Raw genomic sequence first — 15,559 nt, forward strand, 5'->3', positions numbered from 1 at the left:
GGCAGCCACAGGACAAGGTGGTCTGAGGGGTGGATGACACATAATTAATTTTTTACTGACCTTGATAATAAGAAATAGGTGTAGGAACAGAATTTTCTGGAGAAGCAAATTTTAGTATAGCGACTATTTATATAGCGAGGATAATTTGTAACAGAGTATAATCTAACTGTCCACATTAGAAACTTAGTATTACTCAATGTATCTTAACACAATAAATGATGCAAGTAAGGGGTTGCAATATATTTAAAGGAAAAATTATAATTACAAAATAAATACTTATCTAATAACCTAATATTTAAAAAAATTAATAGAAAAATGGTTGATTTTTCATAGAAATTATATTCACTAAAATTATCTGGTTCTTGTGCACTCTTCAAGTAGCTTCCTGTGTGTGAGGTTCAACTACAGTCTAGACTCACAAGACAAGTAACTCCAGTTTCCACCTCTGTACTAACACTGGGTAATGAAGGTCATAACCAACTAACAGAACAGACAGCCCAATTCCTCAATGGCTAGTAAGCTGTAGGAGGACAATACTACCCCATCCTCCTCATGTTAATTTCAAGTTGGAGACCAGAGAGAATACTGTACTAGAAGGCAATATATCCGGAGGCCTCCAGCAACAAGGGAACAGGAGCCTAAGGGAGGACTCCACCCACCGACTCCATGCTAAATTAAAAATATATATATAATGTTGCTCAGTTATTACACTTGAATGTTTATTGTAACTATTATAATAAACTTAAAATGAAGCCACCAGATGCTTCTGCCTACACTGGATTCATGAGGTTTAGTGTTGTATAATCCAATTCAAATACTGACCAACAGATATACAAAGTGTTTACTATAAAATGAGACAGGAAAAATTACTGAAATGAAAATCTTAAAGAGGTTTGGAATTTGAAGGCAGTTATGATATCCCTGACAAACTCCATCCACTTCATGGTTACCTTCATAATTCTATTCTGTTTCAGCTGCTGTGTCGCCTTTGTGAGTTTTCAGCCTGTTAATGTATATACAGGGGTATAGATCATAAATAAACCTAATAAACTGTTTAAACTAAAGAAACATTGAAATTTGTAAATATATGGCAGCTTATGTTTTTTAAATCACTGTTATGCAGGCAATCGTCATCAATCCCAAATCCCAACTCAGTTATAATACATTCAGTCGAGTATAATCATCAGTAGAGAGCTGTAATGAAGGTTAGGAGCTACAGGTATAAAGTGTAAATGGCAGCTGAAGTTCAGCCATAAATCTATCCTGGACAGAATATTTGGTATCAGGAAAACAGTAATGAAAAAATGTGTGAATCAATTAAATAAAACATATTTTCTAAGTAGAAAATTATACAAGACTTTTGTGAAATATTCAATTAACTGAGAAGCATAATTTCTGATGAGGGAAAATAATTTGTGAAATAATGGGGGAGTTTGACTTTATAAGTGTGTGACATTAATGTAAATAATCACAAGACGAGAATATCCCCCAAAGGAGCACTCTGTTGTTGTAATACGGAGTCCATGCTGAAATAATGCTACAATACATCTCAACACTGAAAAACAACGTTCAGTCCTCATCATTGGGCTTTTTGGTTGTAGTGACCACAAGGGAGACGAGTGAAGCTCCTGACGTAACAACAGCTTATCAACAGACTGAAGCTTGGTATAAGTGCATCAGTTTTATATCAGCCAAGTGTACCTTTAGGCCACCGAGGCTTTCCAAACGTCAACCATGCGAATCTTGTTAACGTCAACCTTTGATGTTACATTTGACCAGAATAATTTAGCCTATTACAGTGCTCTGTCATCCCTCTCAAGGCTATAACAGGTTAAAACAGAGTACAGTACTTAAATCACTAGTATGTAGCGCAACACATACCAGCACACTCCTTCCTTCAATTTATTAAAAGGAGAAGGAAAATACTACATTACAGAGCTGGTAATGCAGCATATCAAACCATACAAGTTTCTACCTACCATTTTTTTTACTAAATTTCTCAAGGTGATTATACAGTACAGTACATACATATCCCGGCTCATCACAGCATAATATTAAAAAGGTGGCATTAGTATTGATGGCGTATGTCAACAAGGTAATATAATCAGTCAGGCCGACACCTAATAAGCCAAAAATGATGGACGATGGCAGGTAAATAAGACATGGAAATAATCATATTAATCTATCACCAAAAAATCAGTACAAATGCTATATATTTTTTTTTTAATGATTTTGTGGATTTTCAAAGTTAAATAGACAAAAAAATACTACTAAGGTGATAGGAAATCAACACAAGGGAATGAAAATCATGTATCGAGGAACCCTACAGTACTTTTAACCTCGCCGGTGGTGGTGGTGGTGCCCGGTATTATGGTGTTATCGTACCGGCTGATTTTGCTGTAACGTAAACACAAAACATATATCAAAAATATTTCAAAAATATATCTACTGTAAAAAACTCACAACAAGTGCTTTCCTCCAGCACGTATGTCTCTTGAGGATAACGTGTAATCTAGTGAGTCAAAACACTATAGGGACTAAAACTGACTAATATAATACTGTAATTCTCGGCATAATTAAAGGGCTTTCACTGTACAAATCACATTAAGGATCTGATTTAAACGGTTTTACTATATATAATTGTGTTAAATAATATGTGCACAAGCTTATGTTTAAAGATAGTGTGAGGAAAAGTCTACTAGAGAAAAAGAATCATATATTAAGCAAAAAAATTATGACTACAAGAGGTAAAAGTTATTAGTTGGGAATTGTATCACTGAAGGACGTATGTAAATAAATTATCTACTAAGCGAATATGTTACTAAATGAGCTCAACCATCAGAGAATGGTTACATCCAAACACCAAATACGCTAAATAATAACGTGTGTGAAAATGACTTCCCGTGCAAGGATAATTTGAAACACCAAAAACACTCAAAAGCGTAATACCCAACATTATCTCTATAATCTATGTAATGACAACGGTAAAATATGTAGCCATTTCTGAAACACTTAGGTCTACAACACTAAAGCAGGGCAACACACCTTTTCAACATGACAGTACCTGCTAAGCACAAGTTGATGGCTCTTGGTGGATGAGTTGTGGGGATCATCTAGAGGAGGAGACTACCAAAAACAAGATTCATCGACAGGTCTGCTAAAAGTTCCCAAGTAGATAAAAAGTCTGATGTATTTATCCTAGTGGCGACGGGTCAAATAGGGCCCCCATAATAGGCTCCGGTCTAATGAACCTCGACGCGATCATTAGCATTGAGGTCTAGTTCTACGGGCCTTGATTCTAATGACCTTGTTAGGTAGCATTGGGTTAACTTGATGATTTCTCTAGGTTAGACCATTTGACCTGTACTATCCCATAACACCAACTTGGGTGACCAAACTCCCAAGGTATTAACTACTAGTGTAACTGTCTCATTCTTTACCTTAACTGACATTATTTTATGGATAACAGAAATGAACACAAGTTTAATTTCTAGTTAAAGTTTCTCTTATGGACATCAACAGTTTATCAGTCAGATACTTTTTATATATATCAAACACTTGGACCGTCTATGATTTAGTTTACAAGTTTTGATTGTTCATCTTTTAAAATGAATGCAAGTTGTGTTGAACTAGAAATGGATTTAAGAGAATCTGTGCCAACTAAACACAGAGGTCTACTACCCAGAGCAGTAGATTCAGTCACTCAACCACATAGTCTATCTTGTTTGGATGCATTATATTACTATCAACTTAAAATGGTAATACACTTGGAAGTAATTAACCATATACTGTATTTACTAAATAACTGTAATATTATAAACTCCAGTATTATAAAAATCATCACAAAGATGTCTTGGTACTGCACAGTATGGGTGACAATTCCCCAAATGCCTACAAAAGTTTCCTTAACCTAAATAACTTGGCAACTAACAGTCTTTTCAATCTTTTGTTTAACATGTTTGTATGTAAATCAGTCATTGGACAAAAATTAATAGCATAAAAGTTTTTCAAACTTCAAATTGACATGTTTTACATCTTACCTTAAAGTAACACTAGTGATCTTACTCAGTCCTATGCAATGGTGAGCAATACTGGGTACACCTGCAGGAGTGTTCTACACCCTGAGACCACAGCAGGTAAACAACAAACTTTTTATAAATCCTCAACACAATGCTTCCCGTCAGATAAATCTTAGTGATACTCACAACACCTCACGTCAAACTTCTAAGAAGGAGCCTCCGTCAACGTGCGGGGCTAAATACACACAATACCTTCCCACTTTAAACTTGCAGTGTAGTAAGTCAAACTTTGACATAAGCAAGATATATACATATAAAAGGCAAGACATACAGTATAGCTATAAATAAGTATTAAAACAAATTATGCTTCACTAGAAGACCTTCAATGCAGTGCTACTTTCTCCTGACCTCCCAGCCTGTACAGTACAGCTCCGAGGACACAAGGGTGAATAGATCACTTGCAGGTTAACAACTGCATATATGATGTGTTCCTTGGAAATTCTAACAGCTGACCATTGACAAAAAGATCATTAATATTTGCTGCAAAAAATTATAACTTATGTCACAGCATAACATATGTGTTTCAAGTGTGGCTCAAATTTAATAAGCTGTAACCGATATCATAATGAATTTCATTAATTTCAAAATTTCAATAACAAATTTCCACCTTTATCACAAGTATTCAGCCTGAAAAGTGTTATTAACTAATATCGAGCTTTATGAAAAGTCACTCATTAAAAATTATTGAGCAATTACTGCTGAACCATATAGTAATAATAAACCCCATCAGACATCTTCATTCATAAAAATTTGTACACCACAGCAAACAATTCCCCAAAATCGGTTCTTAGCAACAAACTTGTAGGACAAAATAAAGCTGTTATCATTATTATTACAATATATCACCACATGTGGTGTGAAGGGCTCTGAGGACTGTGTGTGTGGTGTGAAGGCCTGAGGACTGTGTGTGTGGTGTGAAGGGCCTGGAGGACTGTGTGTGTGTGGTGAAGGGCTCTGGAGGACTGTGTGTGTGTGGTGTGAAGGGCTCTGGAGGACTGTGTGTGTGGGTGTAGGCCCTGGAGGACTGTGTGGTGTGAAGGGCTCTGGAGGACTGTGTGTGTGTGGTGAAGGGCCTGAGGACTGTGTGTGGTGTGAAGGGCTTGGAGGACTGTGTGTGTGGTGGGTGTGTGGGAAGGCCTGGAGGACTGTGTGTGTGGTGTGAAGGGCTCTGGAGGACTGTGTGTGGTGTGAAGGGCTCTGGAGGACTGTGTGGTGAAGGGCTCTGGAGGACTGTGTGTGTGGGTGTGAAGGGCTCTGGAGGACTGTGTGTGTGTGGTGAAGGGCTCTGAGGACTGTGTGTGTGGTGTGGGGCTCTGGAGGACTGTGTGTGGTGTGAAGGCCTGGAGGACTGTGTGTGTGGTGTGAAGGGCTCTGGAGGACTGTGTGTGGTGTGAAGGGCTCTGGAGGACTGTGTGTGTGGTGTGAAGGGCTCTGGAGGACTGTGTGTGTGTGGTGAAGGGCCTTGGAGGACTGTGTGTGTGTGGTGAAGGCCCTGGAGGACTGTGTGTGTGGTGAAGGGCTCTGGAGGACTGTGTGTGGGTGAAGGGCTCTGGAGGACTGTGTGTGTGGTGTGAAGGGCTCTGGAGGACTCTGTGTGGTGTGAAGGGCTCTGGAGGACTGTGTGTGTGGTGTGAAGGGCTCTGGAGGACTGTGTGTGTGGTGTGAAGGGCCCTGGAGGACTGTGTGTGTGTGTGTGAAGGGCTTGGAGGACTGTGTGTGGGTGTGAAGGGCCTGGAGGACTGTGTGTGTGGTGTGAAGGGCTCTGGAGGACTGTGTGTGGTGTGAAGGGCTCTGGAGGACTGTGTGTGTGGCGTGAAGGGCTCTGGAGGACTCTGTGTGGTGTGAAGTCTGGAGGACTGTGTGGTGTGAAGGCTCTGGAGGACTGTGTGGTGTGAAGGGCTCTGAGACTGTAGACAGTTATCTTAGAGTAAATTTATTATACTCTGTTCACGCTAACCTGGTCTGCAGGCCACGCCCTCTGACATACTATTAGCTGCTTGGTTCACAGAAAATTCAAATTAAATTTGTTCACATTTGGAAACAGATCTTTATCTAAAATGATAAATATATGGATTATCAAAATGCAAATCATTTAAAGGCATTCGCTCTTCAGTGAGGATGTTAGAAATTATAAATATTTACTTTAAAAGGTCAATATAAATATGCGCTTGTACTGTATATGATCCGGGAGGTAAAATGCTCAGGGAACCAATTGACTATTTGTACCTATTAGACGAGGGGCGTGGCTTACGGGCCAGCTAGTGTGGAAATACTGTAGAAGTATAGGTAAATAAACCTACTTGTGGGTGGACTTCAACTAACTTAACCTAGATTAAACGTAACTAACCTAGACTGAACCACATCAATAAGTTGATTCATTATACTGTAAATATATTATATAAAAGCTTATTGAAGAACGTCAATTTAATGCATTTCATTAGCCACTTTCGTTAACTGATCCTGAATTCAAGTAAATTTTGAAGTTAGATAAAATTAAGACTTTAGTAAATTATTAACTTGAGTACAGTTGGAGACGGTTTACGTACATGTGGTCTATTGGTAGATGGAAATTATACCTTTAACTTCTCATTCAACATAAATAACTCGAAATATATTGCAGGTGACAGGTGATGTACTTGAAGGCCAACTTAGAGGAAGCAACAGAACCAACCTTGAGCAAGATGTAACACACCACATGTTAATTCAGCCTCCGAGTTAAGTTACCTGTGTCTCTTCGTGTGGTTATCCTAAAACCCACTGGATGTAAAACTGAAGACGAGTGACTTGCTTTGTGAAGGGTTGGGAAGAAGGAACGTTGGGCAGTGGAGGGGGCGCTCGTACGTTGGGCAGTGGAGGCGCTCGTACGTTGGGCAGTGGAGGGCGCTCGTACGTTGGGCAGTGGAGGGCTCGTACATGGGTGGTGGTGGGGGCGCTCGTACGTTGGGCAGTGGTGGGGCGCTCGTACGTTGGGAAGTGGAGGGGCGCTCGTACGTTGGGCAGTGGAGGGGGCGCTCGTACGTTGGGCAGTGGAGGGGGAGCTCGTACGCAGTGGAGGGGGCGCTCGTACGTTGGGCAGTGGAGGGGGCGCTCGTACGTTGGGCAGTGGAGGGCGCTCGGTTGGTGGAGGGGGCGCTCGTGTTGGGCAGTCATACAATGGTTCATGGACTGAATGTTATAAGTATCAGTAAAATAACGTTCTATGAAGGAATGTTGGGGATGATGCCTGTGAGAAGACTGCTGCAGCCATATGAGCAGTAAGGCTGGTGCTCACGTGTAAGGTGCTACAGGAGGGTGCTAGAGAGTGTGGATATATGCGAGGATGCAAGTATGGAATGCAAGAAATTATCGGGGTAAATGTTGTGTATTGGTAGAGATACATTAATGTTAATTGTCTAATCTAAAATTCAAAATCTTACTGCAGGTGGTTGGTGTACAAGAAGTGAAACCAAGACGGCCAGATGACCACAGCGAGTGTTCCCACAACTGTACTGTTCCAGCCCACACCTTCAAGACTACCGCCTTAAGCACAAACTTTTTTCTACAATTAAGAATTGAGAATTTTTAAAGTACATTAAAGTAATATATTTAAGAACGTCTAAGTAAACCTCCAGTCAAGCCACAGATAAAGAAAAGGTTAGATATATTATGTAATGGTTGGCACTTGTATTGAGATTATGATGAGTTGGCTCTCATTATACAACATCTGTACATAATGAAATAAACAATGAATAAATTTGACCTTTTATACTCCAATTTTGGAAAAGTAGAATAATAATAATCTTGTAAACTGAACTTGAAACATGACGGTAACATGGACTGTATATGGATCCTGTGATGTCTTGGGAATTGATATTCAAGTGCCAACCAAAGTAGAACTGTTACAAGCTAATGTCCATGTGATGACCTAGTGGGTATGCATATTCAAAACTAATGTCAATCACAGGACTGTACCTACAGATGGCATTGTAATACCTCAATTCACTGTAGCTATTACAAGATGTACATCAAAAATGCATCTTTATGATAGTGTTAGACAATGACACCTCGGGCGAAGGATTGACAACCTCACCGAGACGACAAATGTCAGTGTTTATTTTGAAATTCATCGGCCATGTCCGTAAAGAAAAGTTTTTGATTGTGTACATACTGTTATTTTGAACGTACTGTAATGTATACATTGTAAAGTACAGTAGGGATTTTACTTACTGAATGATGACAATCTGGACAAAACACCCAATGTTGGAAGTCAGTTTTGCCTGAAAATTTATAAAAAAAATCCTTGTTAATTATAGATCAAATTATAAATTAAATGTACAACAAAATGTAAAGCTTCAGACTTTGAAATCTAACGGTCATGTTTAAAATTGTAAGGTTTTGAAATGAAATAACTTGATATTTGACCTAAAGTATCGTGGGTGTTGGTGGTACAGTGGTAGGTTCTCTCTCAACCCTGTCCTGGGCCCTAACTCCAGCCTGGGACAGATGTGAGAAGGGTGTTGAACGGTGTAAACCTAGCAAATATAACACCCCCACCTACTTGCCCCCATTCATACTCCTGTATCAAATTTTTAGGCTGTTATTGCATACTGTAACGTGTATAATATAAAAAAAGAAAAAATACTTTGAATATACAACTCATTTTATTTTTTTAGATTCCTTGTATACAAATATAAACATGATCACATCAAGTGGTAGTGAGTAAATGAAAATCTCATTTCTTCAAAACTTTCTATAAAGCTAAAATAAAGCATTGATGTTCTTAGAGAAAATACAGTTCAGTAAACATGGTCTTGATAAAATATAAGTTACTGTACCTTGTATAATAAAATGGTCGAAGACTATGAAGTGGCGATCTTGATCACTGCAGTAGCCCTCCTCCTTTATCCGGGCTGGGGACCGGCATGTTCACTTGAACAAGGCGGAGTTACTACTGTGTATCTACTAACTACAATGCAGTAGCCCTCCTCCTTTATCCGGGCTGGGGACCGGCATGTTCACTTGAACAAGGCGGAGTTACTACTGTATCTACTAACTACACTGCAGTAGCCCTCCTCCTTTATCCGGGCTGGGGACCGGCATGTTCACTTGAACAAGGCGGAGTTACTACTGTGTATCTACTAACTACACTGCAGTAGCCCTCCTCCTTTATCCGGGCTGGGGACCGGCATGTTCACTTGAACAAGGCGGAGTTACTACTGTGTATCTACTAACTACACTGCAGTAGCCCTCTACTCCTTTATCAGCGGGCTGGGGACCGGCATGTTCACTGAACAAGGCGGAGTTACTACTGTGTATCTACTAACTACACTGCAGTAGCCCTCCTCCTTTATCGGGCTGAGGGACCGGCATGTTCATGAACAAGGCGGAGTTACCTGTGTATCTGCAACTACACTGCAGTAGCCCTCCTCCTTGTATCGGGCTGGGGACCGGCATGTTCACTTGAACAAGGGCGGAGTTACTACTGTGTATCTACTAACTACACTGCAGTAGCCCTCCTCCTTTATCCGGGCTGCAGGGACCGGCATGTTCACTGAACAAGGCGGAGTTACTACTGTGTATCTACTAACACACACTGCAGTAGCCCTCCTCCTTTATCCGGGCTGGGGACAGGCATGTTCAGTTGAACAAGGCGGAGTTACTACTGTGTATCTACTAACTACACTGCAGTAGCCCTCCTCCTTTATCCGGGCTGGGGACCGGCATGTTCAGTTGAACAAGGCGGAGTTACTACTGTGTATCTACTAACTACACTGCAGTAGCCCTCCTCCTTTATCCGGGCTGGGGACCGGCATGTTCAGTTGAACAAGGCGGAGTTACTACTGTGTATCTACTTACACTGCAGTAGCCTCCTCCTTTATCCGGGCTGGGGACCGGCATGTTCCTTGAACAGGCGGAGTTACTACTGTGTATCTACTAACTACACTGCAGTAGCCCTCCTCCTTTATCCGGGCTGGGGACAGGCATGTTCAGTTGAACAAGGCGGAGTTACTACTGTGTATCTACTAACTACACTGCAGTAGCCCTCCTCCTTTGTCCGGGCTGGGGACCGGCATGTTCAGTTGAACAAGGCGGAGTTACTACTGTGTATCTACTTCTAACTATGGTGCTGTTACTACTACAACTATTACACAAATAAGTCTTACCTGTACTACCTTCAGCACCTTGTTGTGGGTCCACAGTCAGCCACACACCTGGAATACAAAGAGTTTTAGACAATGTTCATAAGTACTCATAAGTACCTTACATAAAGACATTACATATTGTCATAAGTACTTTACCTGTTTGGTGGGGTTCTTGTCCTGCCAGAGGTTCGACTCAACCAGTCAACCATATACTTGAGCCAGCCAGCCGTCCACCTCAGACAGCCACACAATCTGAAAGATTTAAAAAGACCTTCAGGGTGTGTGAATGAGAGGAAGGGTGTGTGGATGGACAGGAGGGTGTGTGGACGGGAGGTAGGGTGTGTGGATGGGAGGTTGGGTGCGTGGATGGGAGGAAGGTGTGTGGATGGAAGGATGGTGTGTGGTTGGGAGGAAGGGTGTATGGATGGAAGGAAGGGAGTATGAATGGGAGGACCTCCCATCCACACACACACTCACTTCCATGCAGACACCTTCCTCCAACCCACCTAACCCTCCATCATACCCACCCAACTCTGTCACCCACTGGCCTCCCTCCCACCACCTCCCTCCCACCCCACCTCCACCCACCCCAGCCCCTCCAACCCACCCCACCCCACCCCTCCCACCCCACCCACCATCCCCCTCCCTCCCACCCACCCACCCTCCTCCCACCCATCCCCCCACCCCTCCCCTCCCCCCCCACCCACCCACCCCTTCCCTCACTCTCACCTCCAGGCAGCACCTCGTGGTGGGTCCACAGTCCGCCACACACCTGTAATACAAAAAGTTTTAGACAATGTTCATAAATACCTTACATATAGACAATACATAGTGTCAAGAACTTTACCTGTTTGGTGGGGTTCTTGTCCTGTCAGAGATTCACCTGAGCCAGCCAGCCGTCCACCTGAGCCAGCCAGCCAGCCGTCCACCTGAGCCAGCCAGCCGTCCACCTGATCCAGCCAGCCGTCCACCTGAGCCTGCAGCCGTCCACCTGAGCCAGCCAGTAGTCCACCTGAGCCAGCCAGCCAGCCGTCCACCTGAGCCAGCCAGCCGTCCACCTGAGCCAGCCAGCCGTCCACCTGAGCCAGCCAGACAGCCGTTCACCTCAGACAGCCACACAATCTGAAAGATTTAAAAAGACCCTCAGGGTGTGTGAATGAGAGGAAGGGTGTGTGAATGGACAGGAGGGTGTGTGAATGGAAGGAAGGGTGTGTGGATGGACAGGAGGGTGTATAGATGGAAGGAAGGTGTGTGGATGGGAGGACTTCCCATCCACACACACTCACTTCCATGCATACACCTTCCCTCCCACCCATACACCCTTCCTTCCACCTAACAGTGCATCCCACCCAGCCCTCCCTCCCACCAACCCACCCAACCCTCCCTCCCACCCACCCATCCACCGGCATAAGGGACCCTCGTTCAGCCTCTTCAGGGATACTACACTCTATACCTGAAATAAAAGGCCTAATGTACTGTACTTAAATATGTTCTTTTGTTTACTTATTTTGTGTTGATGCAAGTATGACCCTTCAGTATGATGCTGGCCACTAGAGTACAGCCCTGGGAGTATAATGATTTAATCCCTGAGTATGATAACTTTACATCTTGAGTATGATGATTTAACCCCTTGAGTATGATGATTTAACCCCTTGAGTATGATGATTTAAACCCTTGAGTATGATTTAAACCCTTGAATATGATGATTTAAACCCTTGAATATGATGATTTAAACCCTTGAATATGATGATTTAAACCCTTGAATATGATGATTTAAACCCTTGAATATGATGATTTAAACCCTTGAGCATGATGATTTAAACCCTTGAGTATGATGATTTAAACCCTTCAGTATGATAATTTAAACCCTTGAATATGATAATTTAAACCCTTCAGTATGCTAACTTATCCTCTTGAATATAATAATTTACTCCCTTCAGTAAATAAATGTCTTAACTCAGGGGCTAAGTCATTTTACTCCTGAGGTTAAGTCATTTTAATTAAAAGCTTAAGTCATTTCAATCAAAGGCTTTAGACTATTTCATCCCCTGAACCTACAGTGATAACACACATCTCTCTCACCCACTGTGTCCTGGGTTTGAGTCCTGACCTCTGACATACAGTACGTGGGAAGAGTGTTATCCAGTGTGACACTACCAAACATGGCAGGTTTTCTCCAGTACTAACACTGGACAATAAACATCATAACAGAGTACAGTACTAAAAAAGAACAGACCAACTGCCCGAATGGCTAGTAAAGTGATATCTCCGTTAGCCAGAACAAATGGTGCAGAGCCCTTCCGGGAATGAGAGATTTCCGGGTAATGAGATGACAATCAACCCCCCCAAAAAAAACTTCCCCATCCCCGGAATTTTCCAGGAACTGGGAAAATTTTCTTGGAATTTTCCAGAAAATGTGTCCTTGGAAAACCATTCCCAAAGTCAGAATTTTCAGATTCCGGGAAAAGGTAAAATATATATCACACAGCAGCACTACTCACCTTAAGACCCTCAGGTATAATGTATATCACACAGCAGAACTAGTAATATAAAAATTAACTTATCCAGTAAATATATGGTTGAGTTCACAGCCAACGGAATTTCATGTCACGTAAGTAAAAAACACGTGATAAATGTATATACTGTATAAATGTAAATATTTCTTTATAAAAGCAATAGTATTATTATGCTGATTATAGTCTTAAGTTCCAAGTAATATGGACGATTTAACAAAGTAAGTGCTTTTGAATGTAGCCTACCACCTGAATGACTAGTAAGAAAAGAAACTTATTTTTTGGCAGGATGTGAGAATTTTATCCCCGAAACTAAGATTTGTTTTGTTACCAAATTTCATAAGAAACTACTACATATTAAAATAAAAAGTTTACCAAATATGAATAATTATAATTTGTTGTTTAGGAGATAAACCATTTTAGGCCCAAGATATTTTGTGCCAATATTAGCCACGTGACAATGCCTAGAACGATGCTAGATTTGCCACATGATGCCTCAGACCAACACGAACTCTTGAAGAGAAGAGACCAACTTCTACACTCAAGGAGGAGAGGCCGACTTTAACATTGATAAGACAGGACATATTAGCGGCTTTCCTACCCATTTGATATTCAAGTACTGTACCTTCTATCAAGCAATGTTGCATCTATATAAGTTTATATCTTTTATATATTTAAAGACATTAGAAGAATGAGCACCAATCATGAAATCAGAAGTTATGATGACCTAATCAACCCCTGCCCAGCGGTCCAGAATGTTCTTTCGTCAGAAGCCAAGATCATAAATATTTTTTATTTTTATTTTCCGAGTAGGATTTTAGATTAACTACACTTGACTGAATATTGTCATCAGAGCTTATATATAGGTACTGCACAATTTGCTCTGTCTATATTTTTGGCCATCACATTTATGGGGTACAGTTATATCTTCGAGATATAACATATATTACTACGGTGGTATTCAACACCATCGGTTGTCCAGTAACAGTTAGTAACATGGTATAAATCTATTATAATCCTTTTATTCGCTTTTACCATGGTATGCCAATTGAATCAATGCATAGATTACTACCTTATAATTATTAGATAGCAATAGGAATTTTCAGAGTTTTGATAGAGTAGCAGTGGTGAGTTTATTACCTGCGTATAGGGCCTCGTCTTTCTACTTCGTGTATTACCACAGGGTTACCAATTCTTTTAACTAATAATTCAGAAGTGTAAACCACTATTCCAAAATTCTGACATGCAATATGAAGCCCCACATAGTTCTCTCCCCATTAAAATCATCAGGATGGTCTTGTCCACCATCTTAGATAATTTACAGGTAATTTACAGTAAGTCACATTCTTGAAAACGCGACGTTATATGAAACAACGTTATGCGAATCAATTTTCCCCATAAGAAATAGATAAAATACGGGAGTTACGTTCCTGAGCCTTTTGCCCCATGAAATACATTACATATACAGAATTATGTTTTATAGAAATGTTAAATATAAAAAATCATTTGTATTGTACTCTCTGATGGGGAGATGGTGGAGTGAGTGTGTGGTGGGTAGTGGGGTGGAGGAGGATGGAGGGAGAGGAGGGTGGGGAGTCACTGAGACTCGGAGGGTGCCGCCACCTCCCTCTCTGACTGGCTTTCCTGCTCCATTTTCGTAGCAAGGCTAATGGTTTTACATTGCTTCTTCACATCATTAGCATCAGTAGCACTTGAGGGGCGCTTGGAAGCCATTTCGAATGGTTAGAGTACAGTACAGTATTTATAGCAAAAACACTTAAGCACGCACGAATGATGTGGAAGCCTAACAGAGACTGGCTTGGCGTCGCTTGGGGACGCTGTGACGCTCCATGAGTTAGAGGTACTGTAGCGAGCCAAAAACGACGTTATATTGAGTCGTCGGGACGTTAAACGAATTTTGGGTATCTAAAGATTAGCGACGTAGTACAGAAACAACGTTAAACGGGCCAACATTATACGAGGACTTACTGTATTAGTGTAACTAAAAAAAATAAACAAAATACTTATAATTAAAATAAAAAGGGTGCGACTATAGCATGCAGTTTACAAGATATTTAGGCCAGGTCAGGTAGGTTTAGAGAAGATCGGTTTGGGTTGGGTTAAGTCGGGTTAGGTTAGATTAGGTTGGGTCGGGTAAGGTTGGGTTAGATTAGGTCAGGTTAGGTTATGTTGGGTTGGGTAGATCAGATTAGGTTAGGTCTGGTTGGGTTAGGTTAGACTAGTTATCTCTGTACACTGCACACTATAGTAGCACCAGAAATGTTCTTGTATGGTTTTATTACTTAACATCATCCAAAGATCTCCTATGGGAAAAAAAAAACGTAACCAAACAACTCCTCCTGGTGTTACCCGTCTGCTGCAGTATTACCAAAACTTTAAACGACAATGCACAGGTTTGAAAGTTAGGTTAGGTCAGGTTCTAAAAGGTTCTGTGCATTCTCACTTCCATTTTCGTGTTCGGTATCCTATAAATAGTATCTCCTGAAATTTTGGTTCTATTCCTTAAGTTATTTCTGGTACTAACTAAACCTAACAGCAGTAAACAGTAATTGGCATAAACTTTCACTCAGCTCACTATTAATGGTAAAAATTCGTTTTATCCCAATTTTCCCAATTGGTATAAGATATTTTTCTAATGCATTTTGGTTAGGGTAGTAGGTACTTAACCCCCCCTCGCGAATAAGGCTCATTTCCACAAGAAACAGCGTCTAGAATCGACAATAAAACACCAAAATTCACCAGAAAAATAATATATCATGCCAAAATAGGCTAACCTCCTATTACCATGTAACTACTACCCTAACCTAACCTAACCTAACAAAAA

Source organism: Homarus americanus, unplaced genomic scaffold (genome assembly GCF_018991925.1).
Source record: "Homarus americanus isolate GMGI-L3 unplaced genomic scaffold, GMGI_Hamer_2.0 scaffold54679, whole genome shotgun sequence".
Classification (NCBI taxonomy): domain Eukaryota; kingdom Metazoa; phylum Arthropoda; class Malacostraca; order Decapoda; family Nephropidae; genus Homarus; species Homarus americanus.